The sequence below is a fragment of the Molossus molossus genome, unplaced genomic scaffold (assembly GCF_014108415.1).
Source record: "Molossus molossus isolate mMolMol1 unplaced genomic scaffold, mMolMol1.p scaffold_m16_p_13, whole genome shotgun sequence".
Classification (NCBI taxonomy): Eukaryota; Metazoa; Chordata; class Mammalia; order Chiroptera; family Molossidae; genus Molossus; species Molossus molossus.
This window is the reverse complement of record NW_023425348.1, coordinates 7,808,179-7,828,428: the sequence shown is the minus strand read 5'-3', so window position 1 is coordinate 7,828,428 and position 20,250 is coordinate 7,808,179. Positions and strand designations below refer to the sequence as shown.

General features: G+C 42.1%; 1 pseudogene; it reads left to right on the top strand.

Moving 5' to 3' along the window:
* The first annotated feature begins 4,350 nt into the window (after positions 1-4,350).
* The window catches only part of LOC118627764, a 41,275-nt pseudogene continuing 25,375 nt past the window's right edge, over positions 4,351-20,250 (top strand).

Below are 20,250 nucleotides of genomic sequence, written 5' to 3'. Positions count from 1 at the left end.
GCTGGAGGTGGCCAATCAATGTTCTCTCTCATCAATGTTTCTATCTCTCTCTTCCTCTCCCTACCTCGCTCTCTAAAATTGATAAAGAAAATAATAATAATAATAAAATGACAATCAATACAAATGCATCAATAATCATTTACATGTAAATGGCTTAAGTGCTCCAAACAAAAGACATAGGGTAGCTGAATGAATAAGAAAACAAGACCCATATATACGCTGTCTATAAGAGACCCATCTCAGAACAAAAGATACACACAGGAATGTAAAAAGATATTTCATGCAAAAGGAAAGGGGAAAAAAGCTGGGGTACCAATACATATATCTAATGAAACAGACTTCAAAACAAAGGCTGTAGTAAGAAAAAGGAAGGACACCACATAATGATAAAAGAACAATCCACCAAAAGTATATAACCTTTGTAAACATTTATGCACCCAAGATATGAGTACCTAAATATGTAAAACAAATCTTGATGGACATAAAGGGAGAGATTTACAGTAATACAGAGATAGTAGGGGATTTTAACCTCCCATTGATGTCAATCAATAGATCTTCCAGACAGAAAATCTACAAGGAAACATCAGCCTTAAATGACACACTACGTCAAGTGGATTTAATTGATATCTTCAGAGCATTTTACCCCAAAGCAGCAGACTATACACTTTTTCAAGTCCATATGAAACATTTTTTAGGATAGACCACATGTTAGGACACAAAACAAATCTCAATAAATTTAAGAAGGTTGAAATCATTTCAAACATCTTGTCTGATCATAATGGTATAAAACCTGAAATCAATCACAAGAAACAAAAACTGAAAAACACAAAGATATGGAGGCTAAATAGCATGTTACTAAAAAATGAATGGGTGCCTGGTCGGTTTGGCTCAGCGGTTAGAGCATTGGCCTGCGGACCAGAGAGACCTAGATTCGGTTCCCACTAAGGGCACATACCTTGGTTGCAGTTTGTCTCCAGCCCTGGTTGGGGTTGTGTGGGTGGCAACCAGTCGATGTATCTCTCTCACATCAATGTTTCTCTCTCTTTCTTTGTCCCTCCCTCCCTCCCACTCTATCTAAAGATAAGTGCAATAAATATCTTCAGATGAGGATAAAAAATAAATAAATGGTTAGCAATGAGATTAAGGAATAAATAAAAGATACCTTGAAACAAATGTTAGTGAGAACATAACAACCCCCAACCTATGGGAAACAGTGAAAGCAGTCTTAAGAGAGAAATCCATAGCATTACAAGCCTGCCTCAAAAAATAAGAAAAATGTCAAATAAACAATCAAACTTTACACTTAAAGGAAGTGCAAAAAGAACAACACACAAAGCACAAAGTAGTACAAAAAAATAAAAAAATAACAAAGATCAGAGTGGAAAAAAAATAACAAAGATCAGAGTGGAAAAAAATACAAAAGAGCAACAAAACTAAGAGCTGGTGTTTTGAAAAAATAAATAAGGCTGATACTGAAGAAAGACATTGAAGAAGACACAAATAAGTGAAAGCATATACCATGTTCATGGATAGGAAGAATTTGCATAATTAAAATGTCCATACTACCCAAAGCAATCTATAAACTCAATGCAATTCCTATCAAGATACCAATGGCATATTTCACAGAATTAGAACAAATATTCCAAAAATTTATATGGAACCACAAAAGACCCTGAATAGCAACAGTGATCTTGAGAAAGAAGACCAACTTTGGAGTAATCACACTACCTGATATCAAACTATACTACAAGGCCATAGTAATCAAAATAGTATGGTACTGGCATAAAAACGGAGATGTTGATCAATGGTACAGAATATAGATCCCAGAAATAAACCCCACCTTTAACGTCAATTAATATTTAACAAAGGAGGCAAGGACATACAATGGGGTGAAGATGGTCTATTCAATAAAAAGTGTTACTATTGTACAGACACATGAAACAAAATGAAACTAGACCACTTTGTTACACTATACCCAAGAATAAACTGAAAATGAATTTAAGACTTAAACATTAGACTTGAAATCATGCCCTGCAATTTCATGTACAACAATTAGAGCATTGGCCTACAAAATGAAGTGTCTCAGGTTCAATTTCTGGTCAAGGGCATGTACCTGGGTTTCAGATTTGATACTCAGCCTAGGTCAGGATCATGCAGGAGGCAACCAATCAATGTGTCTCTCTCACATTGATGTTTCTCTCTCTCTCTCTCCCTCCCTCCGTTCCATTCTATCTAAAAAGTCAATGGAAAAATGTCCTTGGGTGAAGATTACCCTCCCCCCAAAAGACTTGAAAATCATAAAATTCCTAGAAGAAAACATAAGCAGTAAAATCTGGGACATTTCTCATGGCAGTATTTTTTCTGATATATCTCCTCTGGCAAGAGAAACAAAAGAAAAAAAATAAACAAATGGGACTACACCAAACTAAAGAGCGCAGGAAACCATCAACAAAATGACCAGACAACCCATTGAATAGGAGAACATATTTGCTGATACAGCTGATAAGGGATTAATATCTAAAATTTATGAAAAACAAATACAACTCAACCAATAACAAACAAACCAACCAACTAAAAAATGGGCAAAGGACCTAAATAGACACTTTTCCAAAGAGGACATAGATTGCCAATAGACATAGGAAAAGATGCTCAACATTACTAATCATCAGGGAAATGCAACCTAAACCACAATGAGATATCACCTCACACCTGCCAGAGTGGCTGACATCAATAAATCAACAAACAACAAATGCTGGTTAGAATGTGTAGAAAAGGGGATCCCTGTGCACTGTTGGTGGGTATGCAGACTGGTGCAGCCACTGTAGAAAGCAGTATGGAGGTTCATAAAAAAATTAAAAATAGAACTGCCTTATGACCAAGGAATTCCACTTCTGGGTATTTATCTGCAGAAAATGGAAAAACAAATTTCAAAGAATATATCCACCCCTATGTTCCTTGCAGCATTTTTTTTACAACAGCCAAGATTTGGAAGCAGCCCAAGTGTCTTTCAGTAGATGAGTGGATAAGAAATTAGTGCTACATTTACACAATGGAATACTACTCAACCGTAAAAAAGAAGGAAATCTTACTTTTTGCAACAGCATCGATGGACCTGGAGATTATTATGCTAAGTAAAATAAGCCAGTCAGAGAAAGACAAATACCATAAGACCTCACTTATATGTACAGTATAATGAAGAAAATAAACTGAAGAACAAAATAGAAACAGAGGCATGGATACGTGGAAAAGAGTGACAGCTGTCAGAGGGGAGGGCAGGGGGGGGACTGGATGAAAGAAGGTGAAGAAATTAGCCAAAGAACACGTATGCATACAGACACAGGCAACAGTGTGGTGGTGGCCGGGGGAGGGGCGTGGCTGTGTTGAGGTGGGCAAAGAGAGGGAAAATGGGGACATCTGTAATAGTGTCAACAATAAAAATTAAGTTTAAAAAATTTTTTAAAAAGAAGGTCAAATTGGCCCTGGCCAGATTGGCTCAGCGGTTAGAGCGTCAGCCTGTGGTGCAGAGAGACCCGGGTTCAGTTCCCACTAAGGGCGCGTACCTTGGTTGCTGTTTGTCCCCGGCCCTGGTTGGTCATGCGGGTGGCAGCCACTCGATGTGTCCCTTTCACATTGATGTATCTCTCTCCCTCCACTTTATCTGAACAAAAAATAAAAGGGTGTCCTTGGGTGAGGATTAAAAAAAAAAAGAAGTTCAAATTGACAATAACAAAATAGTCATGGAGATATAAAGTACAACTTAGGGAAAATAGTCAATAATATTGTAATAACTGTATATGTTGTCAGGTGGGTGTTAGAATTATTAGGGTGATTACTTCACTTTGTAAGTTATATAAATGTCTAACCACTATACTGTACACTTGAAACGAATATACTATTGAATATCAACAGTAATTTAAAAGTTGTAATAAAAAGAGAAATAAAAGAAATGATACCTAAATGCTTTATTTATTTTTATCCTCACCCAAGGATATTTTTGCATTTCTCTTCAGACAGAGCAAGAGGGAGAGAGAGTGAAACATCGATGTGAGAGAGACACATGGACAGGTTGCCACCCACACACCCCAACCGGGGTGGGGACAAACTGCATCTGAGGTACTGCCCTTAGCAGGAACTGAACCTGGGACTCTCGGTCCACGGGCCAACGCTCTAACCACTGAGCAAAAGCGGCCAGGGCCTTAATGCTGTGTTTAAAAATAAATGAGAAGCAGTGCACTGAGCTCCCAGGGACAGCACAGGACACTGCAAACCAGACAGGCACTGGCTGACTCTGCGCTTGCTGAGGGAAAGCGGTTAAACACGGGCAGAGACCCCGTGAAGCCGAGAGGCGAAATGTCGTCAGACACTTTCCTTGGGCAGACTGGCGGAGGAGCACAAGCAGCCCCCAGAAGCTTCCGTCAACCTCTCCAAGTCTCCTTGCTAAGAAGTGCGCAGGTCGAGGTAAGTTTGGAGACAGGGCAAAGGCAGGCAGGCCTGTTCTGAACATGAAAACTTGAATCCTTCCTAAAGCAGAAACAAAAAGAAGTTCAAGGATCCCAATGCACCCAAGAGGCCTCCTGCTTTTTTCTTATTTTGTTCCGAGTACTGCCCACAAATGGAGAGCACCCTGGCCTGTCCGTGGGGGACGCTGCGAAGAAACTGGCAGAGATGCGGGGTCACACTGCTGCCGACCAGCTGCGGAAAGGAGGTGCTGAGCTGAAGGAGAGACATGGACAGGGTCCCGCTGCGCAAAAAGGGGGCTGCCAAGGCTGGAGAGAAGCAGGAAAAAGAAGGAAGAAAAGACAAGGAAAATAAAGGGGATGAGGAAGAGGAGGAAGACGAAGAAGATGACAATGATGATGATGAATGCTAGCACAGATTTTAGTTCTTGTCTATGAAGCATTTAACGCCCCTGTACACAATTCCCTCATTTTAAAGAATAAAATTGAAATGTAAGGCATGTCAGATTTGTCTTTAAACTTTCCAGTGTCTCTTTTTGTAGGGTTGACACACTATCAAGTATGTCTTTAGATGGCCCGGTCTTGGTGATATTTTTAATAGCCACTAACCTTGCCTAGGACAGTGTGGGGATTGTAAACTGGTGTGGAAGTTTAAAGCAGGTTCTTGGTGCCCCGGCCTTTGGTTTAGTTGTTTGGAGTGTTGTCCCGTACAACAGAAGGTTGCAGATTTAATTCCCATTCGGGGCACCTACCTAGGTTGCAAGTTTGATCCCTGGTTGGGGCATGTACAGGAGGCAGCTGATTGATGTTTCTCTCTCTCTCTCTCTCTCTCTCTCTCTCTCTCTCTCTCTCTCCTTCTCTCTCTCTCTCTTCCTCTTTCTCTAAAAATCAACAAACAACATATCCTCAGCTGAGGGGGGAAAATTACTTAAAGCAGGTTCTTGTTGGTTTACAGCACAAATTAATTATATGTGAGGATGAAAATTTTTTCATCTTCCATTGTCTCTGCTGTAGCTTATATGAAATAATTATTCTGTTAACTGAATACCACTCTGTAATTGTCACAAAAAGGTTGCTGCTGTTTTGTTGACATTCTGAATTCTAAGTAAAAACTATTTGTATTAGAAAATAAATAAATAAATTAGAGAAGTTAAAAACATGTTTCAAATTGAACTGGAAATATTTGTACAAATTTAGGATTCTTTTTATTTTAAACTATACATATTTCCTAGCTCTATCTATTGAGAAGGCATAGAAGTAACTAATAACCCATCAGCAATAATCTCTCCGAGCACCCAGACTATGGTCTCTAAGAACCCTTCCTCATTGAAAGAAACCAAGGATCCTTGGAGAAAAGGCTGATAACAAGACTAAGCCAGGAATGATCTATAGTGAGCCGGGCATCTTGGTATACCAGAAGGCAATTTATCAATGACAAATAGACTCATGTCACAGGACACAAGAGCTAACACAAAAAGGGGTCCTCATTGGCCATAGATGAAATAATTTCAACATCAAAGAGAATAATGACTGCAGTTGATTGGAATACACAGAACATATAAAATCCATGACTTCATTATACTATTTAAAAAAAGACACGCAAACAAAAACCATCGTGAGTCATATGAGTCATTACGTGGAGGTAACTAGGATAGTGACTCCTTACTCTGGAAATGGGCAATTAAAGAGAAATATATTAATGTATATTCTCTTTCTTATTAAACTATATTTCATGGAGATAAAGAACCTTAGATAAGGGAAAGTTCTCCTTTGACTTAATAACTATAGTGAATGAATGTGAAGGAATAATAGAATTAGAAAATCACCATTTAAAATTTTTAATTAAATAAATAATTAAAGCAGAGATCACCAGCAAATGAAAACATGAGGAACGAGTTTGATTTGGAACTTATGGATGTAGTGGGCTGTCACAGCTGAATCCACTGACTGAGCTTAGCTTTACTAATAGCAGGACAACCTGTCATTAGTGCCACCTGACTGGACCCAGTATAAAGCACACATCACCCCTTATGATGTATTCTTGCAATAGTTTTTCCCCTTGATAATCTCAGCCAATAACTCCCAAGTCTATACTTCAAATCTCCAGCCTAATACCAGCTCATACCAGACATCTCCACTTAGACTTGACAGACCTCAAACACACTATGTTAGAAAATAAAAATAACATCATCTTCATTGTTTTCTTTTCCACTATTCTATTTCTTGAACAGTGACATCAGCATCTGCCAATTATCAAAGATACATATGTGTGTGTGTGTTTATTTATTTTTTAATTTATTTTATAAAGTTACTGAGCCTCTCACTGTATGTCAGACACTATGTTAGCCAATTTTGATGCAAATGAACAGGGCAAAGACTATCATCCTCAGTCTACTGGAGAAGACCAAGCAGAGGGGTTCGATGAAATGTGGTCAGAGGTATGCTGGAAAAATGTGCAAGAAATGATGAAAATGAAAGGCTAGCGCTGGGTATGGTGGAGAGATACCGTGAAAAGCTTCCTAGAGGAAGTGTTTCCGGAGCTCACTTGTGAAGAATGACTAAGTCAGGTGGACCAGAAGGAAAGAGGCAAAGGCAGAGCCAGACAAACAAACTTGGTAAGAAAGTCTCATTCAGGAAATGGCAAGAATTAAAAACCTTTCGAGACAAAAAACCACACAGAGTTAATGAGAAAAAAAGTCGGAAAGAAGTCAGAGCCTAAATGGCACAAGATGTATGCGCCCTGCTAAGAAATTTGAACTTCACCCTAAAAGCAATGGGCAATGACTAACTACCTGTGACAGGATATGAGCGGATCTGCCTTTTGGAGAGGGAAATGGGGCCAGGAATTTGCCACTGCAGTCAGTGCGGTGCAGCGGAAATCGCGTGGAGACTGGAGCCAGACGCCGATGCAAAGTCTACCTTCCTCATTTCCTAGCCCAGTGAACTTGGGGGTTCCACTTCTGAATTTCAGTTTCCTGCGCGCTCAGTTCAAAGCATGAAGTGGGGTGACACGCAGTCCCGGTGCGTGATTCCACTCAACAATTTCCCTCGAGGCAGCTCAGTGAGGAACTTGCAGGATACCTGTGAATGTAACACAAATCACTGAAAGGCGGAGCCGGGGGGTGTGGAGGGAGGAAGGGATTGGAGGCAACGTGAGCGTGAATGCAGGCTCTAGTCCCAGCCAGGTGGAGGTCCCCATGCACACGTCCCCACCAGGCAGCCGGTGGAGGGACTCGCAGGTTGGAACTCAGGAGTGAGGTCTGCGGGAAACTTGCTCAGTTTGAAGTCATCAGGGTTTGGATGGAGGCGAAAGATGAGGAGACAGGATTTTCTCACACAGGGTTCAAACACAGCCGTCTTCACGCTGTTCCTTCCCACTGGAAGGCGCTCTGCCCTCCTGCCACCGGGCACGCTCCCATTGTGCCTTCTGAGCTCATTTCTTCGGGATGCTTTTCCCGCCCGGCCCAGGAGGAAGAATGTTTCCACGGGATTTTTATATTTGCTCTGGAATAAACACACAAATATGAATTGTAAAAACATCGATCACCTTTGATAGACTGTGAGCATCTTGAAGAGAGTGGTTTTTCTTTTCATTTCCAAGGAGGATGTATATTAAAATATGTATGGATCAAAGCTACCCAGCCTCTTGAGAAAATTCTGAAATCTATTACCAGAATAAGCGCTAAACGGGTAAGAACCGAAGGCAGGAGGACAGCATATGATGCCGAAATGTACTCTTTACTAAATACTAATCCACTGGGTTCATTGAATGAACTCTTGCTAGGTTGGAAAAAAAGTTCTGTGTAAAGTGTTTTGAGAAAAGCATGCCTACTTTAAAAAATAGGTACCAGATTTAACATTTGTCATATAAAAGGCACAAATTGTGTGTAGCTATACTTCTCAAGATTGTTAGCTCATTCTGTCACCTTGTCAGTGACCTTAGTCACATTACCCCCAGACGTTTTCATTTTGTTCTTGGGGTCCCTGCTGACAGTTCTGGTGTTATATGGAAACGTCATCTCTCTAATTAATACATATCCCATTACTAATAGACAAGTGGTTTATTCACCTGCTAAACAGATTGCAAAGACCATCACTATGAAATAATCCTTTAAAACATGAATTATAAAGGCTGAAATTTCACAGTAACTTCAAGAAATTAATTCTAGTTCTTTCACATTATTTCCAATATTAGTGAAAACTAACTTATATTTGATCTAGAGGGGCTGAGGTAAGTAAGTTTGCAAACACTGTGTTATAAGCTTTACTTTATTTTTTCCCTCAAAACCTTTCCCTTAATTCCAAGCCCCCCAATCCTGAATGAGTCATTGACGCAGAGCAAAAGAGCAAAAGATATTTCAGAACAAGGGAATGGTCTCCCTGGCCCTCAATTTCTCTTTCTCTCTCTCTCATTTTCAAAAATTAAAAGTTTAATTTCAAAATATACCAAAAGATCTTTATTTAAAAAAAACAAACAGGTAAAAACCCTATTCACAAAAAAGTAACTTTTAGAGTTACCTCAAAAAATTAAAAATGGAACTGCCTTATGACCCAGGGATTCCACTTCCGGGTATTTATACAAAGAAACCCAAAACACTAAATCAAAAGCATACATGCACCCCTCTGTTCAGGGCAGCGTTGTTACAATAGCCAAATTTGGAAGCAGCCCAAGTGTCCATCAGTGGATGAGTGGATAAAAAAGTTGTGCTACATTTGGGAATAGTATTCAGCCATAAAAAGGAATAAAATGTTACTCTTTGCAACAGCGTGGATGGACCTGGGAAGCATTATGCTAAGTAAAAGAAGCCGGCCAGAGAAAGACAAGTGCCATGTGATTTCACCCATATGTGGAATTTAATAAACTACCAAGCAAAATAGAGACAGACTCAGAGACAGCGAGCAGGCAGACAGCTCTGGGAGGGTCGTGGCGGGGACACCAAACAGCTGAGAGCCACACTGAACCCAAAGGTTTGAAACTGGAGTACAGGAACGCCCATCTGGCCTCCCAGAAGGTCCAAGGCATCAGACACCTGTACACCTTGCGACCCCCTCCCTGCCAAGGGCCACTCCCGGGCCACAGGCCGTGGCTCCTCCTGGCCCTGCAGGCTCCAACACAGAAGAGGACCATCAGACACAAAGCTGCAGGAGCCCAGCACCAGCGGTGCCGCTGGGCCCTCCTGGCAGAGCATGGTGTTCAAAGGCCCCGAAGTGGCCCTGCATGCTGCCTCCATGCCAGCGCCTTGCTCCCCGCCACCCCTGGTTACTCTGTGCTCCTGTTTCCCTCCCCAGTGGGGAAGGTACACTGCATGGAGACGTACAGTGGTGAGCCCAGCGCCATCCTTGAAACGGTTCCTTAAACAACGCCAGGCAAATAGCAGCATCCAAATAATATTTGCCAAATGAATGATGCTACCTCTCTATACATCCAGAACATGTCATAAAATAGAACATAAGTGTTAGTGTACCTAGAACAGGGATACAGCTCATTTTAAAAAATAACCGCCAAGCCAATGAACTGTAAGCTCAGAGGAGGAAGAAACAAGGTAAAACGGGGCAAGCACCATGATCATCTATGAAGAAGGGGGCGACAGGCCAAAATTCTGCGTTTACAATAAGAATGCTTGTTGACACTTCTTTACACCTACTGTTTTTGGGTGGAGGTGGGGACACGGAGCTGACGTGATAAGGTAAAGAGCTGAGAAAGAATGCGAGAATGAGGAAGCCTGACGGCCGCTATCACCTTCTCTTTGATTTCCGCCTTTTTGTCTGCGCAAATGATACATATTGAAAATGTTTTCAATCCCAGCAGAGAGGATATTAAAGCAGCTATAGGAAGAAGGAGATTCTGTTGCAAGAATCATTTGTTCAGTGAACACTTGTTTACTCAGCAACTGCAATATGGCAGACCTTGAGATGGGGATACAATGTTAATTAAACAAGACAGCTGTGCCCTGCTGGTGTGGCTCAGTGGTCCAGCGTCGACCCATGCACAGAGAGGTCGCCGGCTCGATTCCCGGGCAGGGCACATGCCCAGGTGGTGGGCCCAATCCCCAGTGGGGGGCGTGCAGGACGTGGCCAGTCAGTGTTCTCTCTCACTGATGTTTCTATCTCTCTCTCCCTCTCTCTCTAAAATTAATAAAGAAAAAAATGTTTTTAATAAATTGATAAATAAACAAAACAGCTGGGTCCCAGGCCTCATATAAGGGGCTGCCTGGAGAGAACACTATGAGCAGCAAGCTACTGCCGTCCTGTGCGGTGCCTGCCGCTCCACGGTCCTGGGGGGAAACAGTCACATTCCTGTGGGTTGAGAGTTCAGAGGAATTTTCCCAAGGACATGATGTCTAGAAGGAGACTAGGAAAATAAGGACTATTCAGTGATGTGAAAGTGGAGCTGCAGGGGGAGCCCCCAAGAGGGGAAGTGTCCCGGAAAGATGTGCAGAAGGGCGCATCTGTCACCACTTGCTACGCGGTCCCTGCCTTGTTCGCTCTTGTTTTCAAACAGGACGACTCATGAGATCCTGCTGGCGCTCAGGGCAGAGCTCAGCGTGGGGACCGTTCTCACAGCTGAAGGGGTTCCACAGAGATTTGGGGGAGAACATTCAGTGTCTCCACTTACTCAATAAAACCTCTCTGAGAATTCAGTGTATCCTGGGGAGACCCAAAACACAGCATTCAATTGTCTGGAAATAGATGGTGGCTGGGGAGTTTTTTAAACTGAGAAATATCTAATACCCCTCAGTTTACCCATGGCTCTGTAACCTGCGAGACCAATGTAAACAAGATAGAGTGAAACGTACTTCCAGTTGCTTCCCCAAGTAATTTTACATTTCTCTTGACTGGAGGTCTTGCCTCCAACGCCCCTTACTACACCTACTACAAGACAGATTCTAAAATGTTTGTTAAACAAACGGACACAACGTTCAGTACATTTTAAAGAAATATCATGGCTTCAGAAATGCCTAAGACGTTTTATTTTGTTAATGTTAGTCTCCTCCACCCAGCTCGGTCTTAGGGGATGACGGTGACCACAGAGTGGGACTTTCCTTCCGATCTATAGATACAAAATAGCCTGAGTTCCCGAGCTGCCCGCAGCATAGCTCCAGCTGATGCCACAAAGTCTAGGAGTTTCACGCTCAGCATCTGGTCTACATCCAGAGGGTTGTATTCACGTTACCCAACACCACCAGCCCCACCAGGGCGCGCACACACACGCACACACACACACACACACACCAACCCCACCAGGAGCACGCACATGCACACGCACATGCACACACACACACCATCCCCACCAGGAGCACGCACACACACACACACACACACACCAGACCCACCAGGAGCGCACACGCGCACACACGTGCACACACACACACACACCAGCGCCACCAGGAGCACACGCACACGCACACACACACACACATCAGCCCCACCAGGAGCGTGCGCACACGCACACACACACACACCAGTGCCACCAGGAGCGCACGCACACACGCGCACACACACACACACACACACCAGCCCCACCAGGAGCGTGCACACACTCACACACGCGCACACACACACACACACCAGCGCCACCAGGAGCGCACGCACACGCACACACGCACGCACACACACACACACACCAGCCCCACCAGGAGCTCACACACGCACACACACACACACACCCCAGCGCCACCAGGAGCACGCGCACACACACACACACACACCAGCGCCACCAGGAGCGCACACGCGCACACACATGCACACACACACACACCAGCGCCACCAGGAGCGCACACGCGTGCACACACACGGAGAGCCAGGGAGCTGGAGACTCGGACTGCCTGGACCTGATCTGACTCTGGCAATGATTATCGTTACCACCATAGAGAACATTTTTAACATCTTCCTGCTTCGTTTCTTAATCTATGAAATGGATAGAGGATTGGACCTACCTCACGGAGCTGGTTGTTTCCCCACATTCACTGAATAATAGGTAGTCAATGAAATTTCCATTCAGTAAAAATTCTTTCATTGCCCTGAAAGAATTTAGCCTCATCTTCAAAACCATTCAAACCTCAAGCCTTCTGGTGATTTTTCTAAGTGCTAGTGACCTTCACATCTAATGTATTTTGACCACCCACTTTGAGGACACACCTTGAACCTTGTTGTCACCCACCTGGCACCTCACACATTCTAGCCACAGCCCCTTCAGCTTCTATATTTCTTATACTCTCACTCTCATTACACCACCTGGGCAGGTAAATGCCACCCACTAATTTAGTAAACAAAATGTACTGCTTGCCTTTCTGTCCCGGGCACTGGTTCCTTGATTCTTCCATTTTCATTCCATTTAGAGGACACCCTCTAGCCCCAATTGGCTTCTCTTCCCACAATTAAGTACTTGAACCTTTTTTCTCCCGAAACCCTCAAATGCATTGAACCCATATTTTTTTTCTGTGTGAAGTGTCAGTTTCCTCAAAGGAAAGAAAATATTAATTCTCAATTTGTCCTTGGACAGCTTCATTTTTTGAAGGTTAAAGAAGTAATAAGCAAAATTGTTTTACTAGACAGTATCCATTACTGGAGGTTAGAAGTTAATTTGCATTCTCACTTCTTACCACATATCAAGTACATCTCCGAGTTATTTATAGGTTCAACCACTTTTCTAAAAATCCAACTATTACAACAAACTCAGGGAATACAGTATCAGAGCCCCGTTTTTGTAAATGTAGGAGACCAACTTCAGCTAAACAGGACATAAATGGCCAAAACCTTTTAAAACAGTCCACTTAGCTGTAGTACTCACCAAACAAAGGAAGCCGTGGAGGTCATTGCTGAAGAACAGAATGAAAGGTTATAACCGGGGTGATGTAGGGATGCTGGAATAACAAAAGCAGAAGAGGGCAGAGAAAGATGTCCTTATCACTTTAGCCTGGTAGTAAAGGAAACCTTTTAAAGCTCATAGACATGTATATACACTTACACATATATGCAAGTATATAAACATATATTAAAAATCTGTGTTCTAATAAATCATATATAACATATATACTATATATATTACATGTAGTATTTTATGTAGTATATGTAACAGCACAGTCTATATACTATATCAACTATATATTATATCTTTTAAATGTTAGTCTCCTCCCTTTGTGACCCAGCTCAGTCTTAGAGGATGACTATATATTACATACAATATAAAATATACTACATATAACATATATAATAACATATAATTGTATATAAAACAAATATATAACTTGTTTGTTAAAACACATTCTAAAGAGAATAAGGATAAATGCAAGATAAATAATTTTTTTTATTATTGATTTTTTGAGAGAGGAGAAGGGAGAGGGAGAGAGACACAGAAACATGGATGAGAGAAAACATCGATTGGCCGCCTCCTGCATGCCCCCCACTGGGGATCGGGCCCACAACTTGGGCATGTGCCCTGACCAGGAATCGAACCAGCGACCCCTTGGTGCCTGGGTCGATGCTCAACCACTGAGCCACACCAGCCGGGCAAGATAAATAATTTAATGAACAAAAAATAGAGTACAGGAGAGGAGGGAATTGAGGCAAGGAGGTGTTAAATAAAACATTTTGGTCACTGCTTATAGTAGAGGTCAATAGACATTGCTAAAGAATCAAAGACAATCACTAGCCCTGGCCAGTGTGGCTCAGCAGTTAGAATGTTGGCGCTCAGACCAAAATCATAGGTTCAATTCCAGCCAAGGGCATGTACCTCTGTTGCAGTTCGGTCCGTGGCCCTGGTTGGGGTCATGTGGGAGGCAACCAATCAATGTTTCTCTCTCACATTGATGTTTCTCTCTCTCTCTCTTCCTCCTTCTCTCCCTCCCGCTCTATGTGAAGATAAATGCAAGAATTTCCTTGAAAATTTAAAAAATAAATAAATAAATAAAGACAATTACTAGAACAAAATTACAAGCCTTCTGATTTTTTTAGAACACACAGACACAAATGCTCTGATATTTCAACCCAGTAATTATATTTATAGGATACATATACAAGATTATTTATTTCAACACTATATTAGCAAAGTATTGGGAAAATTGATATGTCCACCAACAGAGGACTGGTTAAAGACGGCATAACCGTACAAGGGAATACTGTGTGTTCATCTTCATGGGGGAGCAACCCAGCTCAGTATGTACTGAAATGATTTTCAAAATACATTCTTATATTTAAAAAGCACAGAACAATGTATAAAATATGCTACCATTTAAGTACAAAAAGAGAATATGCGTAGGAGTGTGTTGTGTGCACATGTGTATATACACATAGACAAAAATATTTTCAATATTTTAATGAGTTTTAACATCCTATAAAATAATGGTTAAAGTAAATATGGAACAAATCAATGTCTTACGCAAAGCTCACAGAACTTGAATCGTGACAGTTCCTGGATTGGACACTTTGGTGGTAACATAAATGAAGATGTAAATCCATTCATTAGGTTGAAGGAGGCAGCTCAGCTGTGTGCATGTATCACATTCCTCGTCTGCAGGTGGGTGTGGATGGAGATGCCTATTCTTCTGCATCACAGGAGCACCTGCAGAATGACTGGACACCCTCAAACACCACTGGGCCCAGCAGTTTCGCCAGCAGACGCTGGGCTGAGAGTGAAGGGAATCGGAGAAACTAGACCCTCTGGTCCCACCCAGACCCTCACCCACGTGAACACAGCAGAGCCCCCATCCTGGGCACGGAGACGCATTCTGCGGGGGTCAGCCAGACTCCCTGCTGGAGGTGCAGGACACTTGGGACTCGGAAGGGAGATGGCAGGGGTTTCCTGAGGGCAGAAGCTTCAGGAAAGGTGACACGTCAACAATAGCATCAACCTTGTCAGCTGCACTGTGTTCTGGGAGGGCCCTGTCTCTGTCTCTCCTGCTCCACACTGGTGCGGGGGTGTCAACTCTCAGGAGGCCAAAGACAGGGGTACGACAGGGTGCTCTTCATGGGCCAGTTTGCCAGTGGCACCTCCCACATGTTCTCTGACTGTGGCTCGACCCTAAACACAACTGTTCCACTGTGTCCGTACCGAGAACCTTGAGACCAGGAGGCCTCCTGTGAGGCCCGGACCCAGCGAGCCCCAGCGACCTGGCGGGAAGCGAGTTTGCACACAGGTGGGCGAAGCCTCCAGACGTAACGTGCAGCTGGGCAGACGGGCTACCTTCCCGCATCAGCCACCCTAGCCATGCAATTAACGTGAGCCCTCAGCCTCCTAATACCCCTGGGTTATCAGTGTGCTCCCTGAAAGGCGCAGTTCTACCGGTGAGCACACAGCTGCTTGGCCTGTCCCTGGCCGTGGGTGAGTGGCCCCTCCGTGCGAGCCGGGGTGCTGCAGGGCCCCGCGCGGTCTCCTCTGGCCCTGCCCTTTACTGAACCCGTCTGGGTCACCAAGTTTGGCCTGTCACCGGTTCCTCCTGGGCTCCTGCTGATCCAGAGAAAACTGCACGAGCAAATTTACCCAAAGGGGATTTCACAAACTGGAAAGACGGCAATGTGATTGGGGGCTCTGGACAGGAGGCGAGTGATGGAAGGTGACGGGGAAGTGGCTGGCACCAGCCGTGTCATGAAGAATCTCTTAAACAAGTTTGAGTTGGCCCTGGCCGGTTTGGCTTAGCGGTTAGAGCATCGGCCTGCAGACCAATGAGTCGCAGGTTGATCCCGGCCAAGGGCACGTACCTCGGTTATGGGTAGTCCCTGAGCCTGGTCCGGGTCGTGCAGGAGGCAAACAATCTGTGTGTCCCTCTCACACAGATGTTTCTCTCTCTCTCCCTCTCTCTCCCTTCCACTCTACCTGAAGATAAATAGAAAAATAACCTCGGGTGAGAAATAAAAAAGAAGTTTGAATTATATTACAGTTAAAATGGGAAGTTATCAAAGTGTTTCATGTGGGGGAATAATTCAATGTTTATTAATCTAAACATTTTAAACTAACACATACATTGTCCAAAATGTCAGATTGCGCTATGGCATCAACTGTACCACAAACGAATCACTTCAACCACGTTCTCCCCTCCCCCAATACAAACACTGAATTATATTAACTATTTTAAACACTGCTTACCACCACACTTTTAAAATATTTTGTGCTTATGTAGCCGGACAGCTACACAATTCTCAATTATCCGAACAAATAGTGGGTTTATTTTCTCTGGTGGAAAAGCCCAGGAGCCATGCAGAGCTGACCGTCCTGCCATGTGCCTCCCAGCAGCCATCTGAGACCTTTCTGCTCAGCCTCCTGAGCACCTGACATTCCTTCTCCTGCTTGTCGCCTTAGTGTCACGAGATGGATGCTGCACCTCCAGCAACTCAGCTGCGATCCAGGCAAGGAGAGGAGGTCAAACAAGGGCAGGAGGCGAAGGGTACATTCCAGCTGTATCTGCGACTTCTAAAGCGGCTTTCGCAAGTCCCACCCAGTAACTTCGGATTACGTATCACTGGCCAGAATGGTGTAAAGTGACCACTCTTACTAACAACAACAGCAGGGAGATATAATGTTTTTTGTTTTTGTTTTTGTTTTGTTTTGCTAACCATGTTTCACCCTATGTTCTGTTAGTAAGGAAAAGAAGGTAGCCTGGGTAGGTCATTAGCAGCATTTACTACATGACTGTGTCTTCATTTTTCCATTTTAGCACTTTCTATTAATTTTCTGGGTTGGGAGTAAAAGATTTCATTCTCTTGCAACACATTTGCACCCCATTTCCCCCACCACATTCTCCCAAAATAACTACCTATGCAGGGTTGTTGTTGTTGCTTGTTTTTAGTTAAATTAGCAGTTTGCATTATTAATTAATTTTTGCTATCTGCTGTGCCAAGTAGTACACCTTCCTTTCTCCTCCCTAAAAACTGAAAAATTTTTGGTTTTACTAAAATTTCATTTGCTTAGTTTTCTATGTATTTGCCTTAAATTTGTCCACATCCTCTATTACAGCCGTCAAAATGCTTCCAATTTGTTTTCCTAAACGTCAACAGCAGATGTTTCAATCGATCTCTGTCCCTGCAGGATTCTTACCAGAGCCCTTTACCCAACTATCCCGGCCAGGAACGGTTGCTTTCTACCTGCGGCACAGGAACGACGACCTGGACGCTCCCTCGCCGCTCTCCTGCGCCCACCCTTGTCTCCCGAGGTTACTGTCCATCTGGCTTGAGCACATATTCCCAAAACTTCCTAAGAAGAGGGAAAAACTATTTTGTTTCTTTTTTTTATCTTTATTGTTGAAGTATTACATATGCATTCTATTTCTTACATCTCTAAAAATATCTTTATTCTACCTTGGCATCTGGTGGATAGTTTGGCTGGGTTTAGAATTCTGGGTTGATAATAATTTTCCTTCAGAAATTTGAAGCCCATTATGTTCCAGATTTCTGTGACTACAGAGAAGTTCAGTGCTATTATCACTCATATACCTGCTCTCTTCTTCATCTCTCTATCGTGGTGCTATGATTATATGACTTTAGGTGGTTATGAGTAGGGATTTTTTTCATTTATTGTGCTGGACACAGCATGGACCCTTTCCAACTAGAGGCTACTGTTTTAAATTTCAGAAATATCGTGTAATTATTTCTTTGATAATTGCCTCCATGCCATTTTTTCTATTCTCTCTTTCTGGAATTCCTAACAGTTCAATATTAGATCTCCTGGATTTATCTTCTTAACTTCTTAATTTTTATATTTTCTACCACTGTATCTTTTTGTGATATTTTCTGCAAGATTTTCTTGATCTTATCTTTTGGTACTTCTGTTGTTGATTTTTTTTCAGTCATCATATTTTTTTTATTTTAGAACTCTTACTTGTTCTCTAAATATTCTTTTTAACAGCACAACTTTGTTTCCTGGATGCAACATTTTTTCTCTCACAGCAAATATATTCAGATTATCATTATTAGATTAATATTATTATTATTATTACATTCATTTTTGAAGTTTTATTTTATTATTTTTTAAATTATTTTTATTTATTTGTTTTTGTTACAGATGTTTCTTCTTTTTCCCCCATTGACACCCTCCTCACCATCCCCCTCGCCCTTTCCCCAGCTTTGTTGTCTATGTCCATTGGTCATGCATACTTGCATGTAAGTTCTGTATATCTCTCCCCCCAACACCCCTTCTTCAGGGGTTTGGTAGACTGTACCCTACCTCTATATCTCTGGGTCAGTTTTGTTCATCAGTTTGTTTAGTTCATTAGATTCCACAAATAAGTAATATTTGTCTTTCTCTGCTTGGCTTGTTTTGCTTAGCACAATACTCTCCAGGTCCCTCCATGTTGTCTCAAATGATAAGAGATCTTCCTTTCTTACAGCTGCATAGTATTCCATTGTGTACGTGTACTACAGCTTTTTTATCCACTCATCTGCTGACAGACACTTGGGCTGTTTCCAGATCTTAGCCATTGTAAATAGTGCTGCTATGAACATAGGGGTACATATATTCTTTCTGATTGGTGTTTCAGGCTTCTTAGGATATATTCCTAGAAGTGGGATCACTGGGTCAAATGGCAGTTCAATTTTTAACTTTTTGAGGTAACACCATAGTGTTTTCCATAGTGGCTGCACCAGTCTGCATTTGCATCTCTGTTTCTTCTGGGTTTCTTTTATCTGTATGAATATTTGGTCTCTCTTTTGCCTAGTTGGTGTTCATCAGATTTCTGCTCATACCTTTTCATTATGCACTTAACAGCCACTTGTATGGTCTATGTACATGGATGTGTCTGGTCAACAAGACAATGTCAATTTTTAAAATTAAAAATAGAACTACCATATGACCTATCAATACCACTTCTAAGTAAATATCCAGAAGAACCAAAAGCAAGGTCTCAAAAAAAAAAATACTTGCTCACCAATGGTCATAGTAGCATTATTCACAATAGCCAACAGGTGGAAGCAACCCAAATGTAAATCAACAGATTAATGGATAAACAAAATGTGATATTTAAATACAAGGGAATATTATTCAGTCTTTAAAAGAAGGAAATTCTGACGTATGCTACAACGTGGATGAACCTTGAGGGCATTATGCTAAGTAAAATAAACCAGTCACAAAAAGACAAATATTGTATGATTTCATTTATATGGGGTATGTAGAATAGTCAAACTCATATAAAAAGAAAGTAGAATGGTGGTTTCCAGGGACTGGAGGGGGAGGGGCATGGGAAATTGTTATTTGATACATACAGACTTTCAGTTTTACAGGATAGAAAAAGTTCTGGAGATTGATTGAACAACAATGTGAATATACTTAACACTACTGAACTATACATTTTAAAATAGTTCAAATGGTTCATTTTATGTTATATGTATTTTACCACAATTTTTTTTTTCAAATCTTTATTGTTGGATGTAAAATGTATTACATATGTTCCACATTTTTCCCCCATTGACCCTCTCCTCCCCACTCCCGCCCCCTTCCCACCTTTTCCCACACTATTGTCTGTGTCCATTGGTTATGCATATAAGTTCTTTGGTTTATTTCTTCCCACCCCCCCCCAACCCCTTTCCCTTTGAGGTTTGTCAGTCTAGCAATGAATTTGTACTTCTTAATCTCTTCACCTTTTTCACCCTTTCCCCTAACCCCCCTCCCAACTGGCAAACAACAAAATGTTCTCTGTATCTATGAGAATGTTTCTGTTCTGCCTGTTCATTTTGTTTGTAGATTCCATTGTTGGTAGATATGTATTCATTGCCATTTTGTTTGTTCATACATTTTATCTTTTTCTTCAAAAAGACCCTTCATCATTTCATACAATAATGGGTTGGTAGTGATGAACTCCTTTAACTT